Raw genomic sequence first — 5,994 nt, 5'->3', positions numbered from 1 at the left:
TTCCCTTGCCCGACAACCCTTCTTATCACTCTCTCCCCCTCATATTTTCTCTGCCGTGCCATTTCCCTTCGCCTTAGCTCTCTTATATCTCTCTGCACTGCCAACACCATCACACAAACACCATTCATCGCAATCCTCATTTCTCCCTCCCCGTGCAGCCTTTAACCCCCATCAGAACTACCTTATCTCTCCATCAGAAACATCATCAAATAACCTTCATTCTAAGTCCTCAACAAAGCAAGGAGAACTCCTATCCTCCTCCACATAGATCGGCACAGGCACTGTGCATACGTTTTTCGACTACTTATCGCCGTATCCGGTGAGGGTAAGCTTCAAGACTCCTTCGATCTTCCTTCCCCGTAGTCTATATTACTTGGTTAGTGACTAAAAATGGCTTTGGTGAAGGTTTTAGCACAAAAAAATACCTCGGGAAGCTTTTCCTAGAAAATCTGGAAATTCAAACCGTGGCTGTTTAGCCTTCTTCTAGCTACTTTTCCGGCCAACTCCGTGTCTCTTAAATCCTTCCAAGGGTATGAATCTCTTCTCCACATTCCTAACTACATTTTGGATTTTGAATCACTCGATTTGGGCTTGTATTGATCTCGGAATGAGCTCTCGAAGTTGGACGAAAAATCTGGAAAATTTCAGAAAATTCGAAGGTGACGAGTACGACTGTACTCACAGCGTGTGGGTGCGCATGAGGGATAGCTTGGCTGGCAAGTAGAGTGCACGCGCCACCGTCAGAGGCACTGTACGTTGCCGCTGTCCATGACGGTGCCGGTGACTTTTCTGGCAACTCATCTCGACATGTGGCGGTGCGTGGGGTGGCACGTGGCGACTTGGGCCGTTGTCACGTGGCAGCGCATGGGGGAACCTGAAGTCCCTCTTTAGATTTTTCGACGTGCTGAATCTAAATTCATTATTCGTTTTTCCAAATTCGACCGTTTCAGTAGAGTTTTATTAAATGATATCTATTTGTGTATAGGTGCGTCGGTTGAAAGTGATCCAATCCTCCAAAATTAAAACAGCTCACCGATAACGGAGTATTTATGAGTGGACCCCTTATCAACTTGTATGTTTTTATAACCATTAGGCTTGCATTCATGAAAAAGCATATTTCTATAATTCTGAGTTTTATGAATTATTAATGTTTTATAATGAGTTATTTAATTTCTAAGTTGATGCTTTTAATTGATGTATATTGCTCTTACAAATTATTTATGAAATTTTATGATTTTGGAGAACTTATGAATTATCTTAGTGGCTTTTATGAAGTATTTATGATTCATTGTTTTAAAGTTTATGAGAATTCGTATTTATAGATTTATGAGATTTTGGATATTAAGGTTGGTATGAGATTTTGAGATATGTTTTCTATACTTACCTAGTGGGTTATCAATCTGAGTGTGTATACGTCTATGGCCATAGGACACAATTGAGGATGTTTATGACACACTCCCAGTTTCACTGGCGAAATCAGTGTTGGATAGCTTCACTAGCCACATCTAGTGTCGGTGTGCTATGTTTGTAGTTATATTTTCTTCTTTGGCGTAACCCAAAGTCGTACAGCTTCACCTCCGAGAGATGGTTATGCCTTCAGGCGACTATGATACTCCTAGTTGAGTATATCATAGAGTTGATTTACAAGATTCTCAAATTTGCCTCCGGGGGTTACGATACGCTTTTCAGAGATGATTTTATCGTTACGAACATTTTTAGCATGTTAGAGTATTCGGAAAAAACTATTATGTAGTATTATATGAGTTTTCAAAACAGGGGGTTAGTACGTTTAGAAAAAAGAAAACAGTTTTCGTATTATTACTATTATTATAAATTATGGTCCACTCACCTTTTTGTTTTGGCGCCCCCTTCAGGACCTAGGGACGAGAAGTACAACCTAAGCATCGAGACATTCCCCTACCAGTGATCTCGCGTCCTTCTACTTGCGTATGGCTTCCTTATGATTGATGGTAACTCATTGTCTTTCATTTCGTTAGCACATTCGTTTTGAAATATGCTCTGAACATATTCGTGCATCTTTTATTTCGGTTATTGAAACCATCGGACATTGCTTTCATTCGTCTTTATTTTGGAATGTTATTATTGCCTTTCTTGCGTTGGTATTTTTCCCTATGATTGTTATTTGCTATATGATTCTCGAATTTCATGTTCCCTTTTTATACTTGCACTTTCACATATTTATGACTTTTGTCACTCTCGAGTATTGGCCAGCATGTACTATCTAGGTGTCACTTGGATTATCTGGGTTGGGACATGTCATATTTGGAGATAACATGATTGGTATATATGAAGACAGAAAACTAGTGTACTTAGTGGCAACTCTTCAAATCAGTGGCAGTAGGTGTTTTCCCTTAGTAATGGAGAATGTTACTCATGCTGCAAGAAAAGTCATAATTTATCATGAAGTTCAAAGTTTTTAGTTTGAATGTTTGAAGGTTGTATTTGAATGTATTGAACGGTTGAGATTAGAACATCTAAACAACATAGAGTGAGCCCCGTGTATTAGTTAGTAGTGTTTCAAGTTGGCCCATGCGGTGCACATGACCTCTCTTACACGAGGGGAACCGTGTGAAATCTTAACAGCTTTCTTTTGTCCTTTGCTAGCATCACACTATATGTGTGATTGTTTTGCTGTAGTGTAACCAGATCTAAGAAAGACGAATGAAATCGTGGAGCTACGTACTCCCATTGCTGCTGAGTTCATCTTTCTTCTTGCTACTTTATAACTTTTCCAGAAATCCTACACAAAACTATACACATTTACAGAAAACAATGAGGACGGTGAAATTCATTCCAACTTCTGCTACCAGTTTGAAAATATATTCAGACCTGCATATGCAATGTGAGTCACCATCATCATCATCATCAATGGCTTCAAACCCCTCTACTGCACTTCTAAAACATATCATCCTTTTCCAAATGCATGCAATCTGCATTTTTGGAGAGAGAGAGAGTGTGTGTGTGTGTGTGTCTTTTTGGGAGAGCTCCGTATTATAATTAGGATGTGAAATTGTAATGTAGCTCTTGTTTAGGTGTTAAGCAATTCACCTAGTGGTGTTGTTTGTCGACCCACTAGTTCGCTTGGGACAAAAACCATGCACGTAATCTTCGTCATAACTCCTGTGGAGCCAAAAATAATCACACGGCGACACGTGGATTTTTGACAAAAGAAGACAAAACTACCCTTGAGGCATACCGGGATTCCTACGCGCAAGCAGCAGGCAATTATCCCTCAACCAAGTCAAAAGTGCCCAAAATAGGTATCAACTTAAAACCTAATTTATTCATATATTTCTCATTTCATTATTTAGCTAATCAATTAGCTAAATAATATACTTATTTCTTTCATATTTCCTAAAATCATAATAATTGACTAATTAAGGGATTAATTACCTAATCAATACCTTAATTATCAATTGAAACACCCATCCAAACCTAAAACTACTAAAGTGGCCAGCCAATCCCATCAAGAAAAGTAAACCATCTTATTCTCCACCTTTTCCACTATTTTCCCTTTTTAATTACCCTAATTAACTAGCTAATTAATTCCAAAAACCACCAAAACATTCATTTTATGTTTCAATAGCCAAATAAATTGGCTAATTAAACCTAAATCAAACACAAAAACCCTAGCTAGGCCGGCCACCCCTATCCCTATAAATAGATTCCCATTTTCACCAAAAGATCATTCCAATCCTCTTGCAAAAAATCCTAAACACTCTAAACACTTTTTCTCTCTAAAATTCTAACTTTAGCATCGGAGGTTCTTCGGCCAAAGCCCCCCCCCCATTCATGGTGGGCGCGTGAGGTTTTTGGCCTTAACCTAAGGTGCTAGTTGTTTTGTATGTGCAAAATCGTCCAAGATCAAAGAGGAGAAAATTTGCATCCACAAATTGGTGCTTTCATTGAGAGTTGAAATCCATACTCGTAGAAGACTCTCGCACAAAAAGGTTTTTTCTTTATTTTCTAGTCCACTTGAATATTTTTCATACGTTCTTATTATTAGAATTTTTTACTTGCAAAGGTTCTTTGATAAAACGTGTAAGCAAAATATAATGGCTAGAAATTTAGAAAATTCCACAAGTGAAAATTCTAATGTTCAAGAAATGGGATTGCGGAGATCCGTGAGGCTAAATGCGACAATAAGTGGAGCAGCACCACCACCACGAGTTTTCACCACGGGAACCACCACGGTGGCTACCTCAGTAGCCACCCGTGGCAAGGTCCATGGTGCCTTCACCACGGCCCGAGCCGTGCCATCCAAAGCTCATGGTACCAAGGCCACGGCCCAAGCCGTGCCATCCAAGCTTGCACGCGTCCAAACCCAAGCCTCGCATTCACATGCATCACGCGCTAAGCAGCCTGCTCCCGATGAGCAGCCCACTCCTGTGGTCCAGCCTGCTCCCAACAAACAGCCCACTCTGGCGGCCCAGCCTACTCTTGTGGCCCAGCCTGCTTCCGCCAAGCAGCCTACTCTCGTGGCCCAGCCTGCTCCCAACGAGCAGCCTACTCCCGTGGTTCAGCCTACTCCCGTTGAGCAGCCTGCTTTCGTGGCCCAGCCTACTCCTGACGAGCAGCCCACTCCCATGGTCCAGCCTGCTCCCGTCGAGCAGCCCACTCTCATGGCCCAGCCTACTCATGTGGCTTTTTAAGCAGCCTAAGTCGGCCCAAGACTATCTCAACCATCCGGACCTACCATCGAGCCGGAGGTATTCTTACCACATTTTTTCGCGGATTTGACATTTCCCAACTCAAATCTCGTGCATGGAGTCTACCACCCTTCCACTGCCCAAGGAGGCGCATTTCTTCCAAACTCTTCCAATCCAAATGGCGAACAACACTTCTCTCGACAAGTCATAGAGTTGACGAGCGCCCTTGCACAACAAACAACCTTGGTGAATCAACTTTTGCAACACATCGGGATCCAACTTGCCTCAGATGAGGTATCCCAAAGTAGGACAAGGGCAAACGAACCTTTCCAGCAGGGTCCCGGCAAGCAGCCACTCGACCAGCCATGAGCCTAGTGTTCGAGCCTTATACATCCCTGATTAGGCCCCCGAGATGGCGTATACTCCCGTCTTAGCGCGCGGAGGAGCATGCACTCTCGACTAGGCTCACGGATGAGCATACATTCACGGTTGGGGTCACACTCCGATAGTCAACATGAGCAACCTTCCGGGTAAAGTGTTCATTCGTGGCTAAGCCCACAAGGAGCATCTTCCACCTCACATCGGAGTAGGCAGCATGACGGACGGAGAGAAGCAGTCACTCAATCCAGCTCAAGTTCAACCAGCAGCCTGCGAAGAATTCACTCGCCTGCTAAGAACGCACTACATGCACTGCATCCGCGATATAGACAGCCAAACACATGGAAGAGCAGCCTAAACCAGCAAGTCATGGCTGGGGGCAGCCGAGAGCTCCGTTACCCCAACAAAGGCAAATTTAAGAAGAAGTAAAGAGACTCTTGACTAAGCGATTACATGATTTCCAACGCAACGAGGTCACTGACGAGGCACTACGACGGAACATGACTAACATAAGCAGGTCACCCTTCACTGACAAAATCGAGTAGGCAGAGCCTCCACGCGAGTTCGGCATGCCACATTTCACATCTTTTAAAGGTGATGAAGACTTGGAGAGACACTTAAAGCGCTACCGAAGCGCAATGATCCTTTATCGAAACAACGATAATCTCATGTGCAAGATATTTACCACCACTCTACAAAGCGAGGCGCAAGATTGGTTCTACACCCTGCCACCCCAATCCATCCAGAATTTCTACGAACTTTCTTTGGTTTTCACCAAAGAATATTCATCCTATCGCTCGATCAAAAAGAAGTCTAACCATTTGTTCGACGTCAAGAAGAACCCAAAAGAGTCGTTTCGACTCGATAAGGCAAAAATAGTCGGATGTAACGACTCGATAGCTAGAGCAGCCTTCCAAAAAGGACTTCTAGCAGACCACCCGCTATT

General features: G+C 42.8%; 1 long non-coding RNA gene across 1 annotated transcript; it reads left to right on the top strand.

The window, feature by feature from the left end:
- LOC126631035 (uncharacterized) lies at positions 1-1,141 on the top strand. The gene is made up of 2 exons (XR_007626211.1): positions 1-325; positions 406-1,141. It is a non-coding gene; the product is annotated as an uncharacterized LOC126631035 (long non-coding RNA).
- The last annotated feature ends 4,853 nt before the right edge of the window (positions 1,142-5,994 follow it).

This window comes from Malus sylvestris, chromosome 8 (genome assembly GCF_916048215.2).
Source record: "Malus sylvestris chromosome 8, drMalSylv7.2, whole genome shotgun sequence".
Lineage (NCBI taxonomy): Eukaryota > Viridiplantae > Streptophyta > Magnoliopsida > Rosales > Rosaceae > Malus > Malus sylvestris.
The sequence above is the reverse complement of the archived record's forward strand: the minus strand, read 5'-3'. Positions and strand labels throughout refer to the sequence as shown.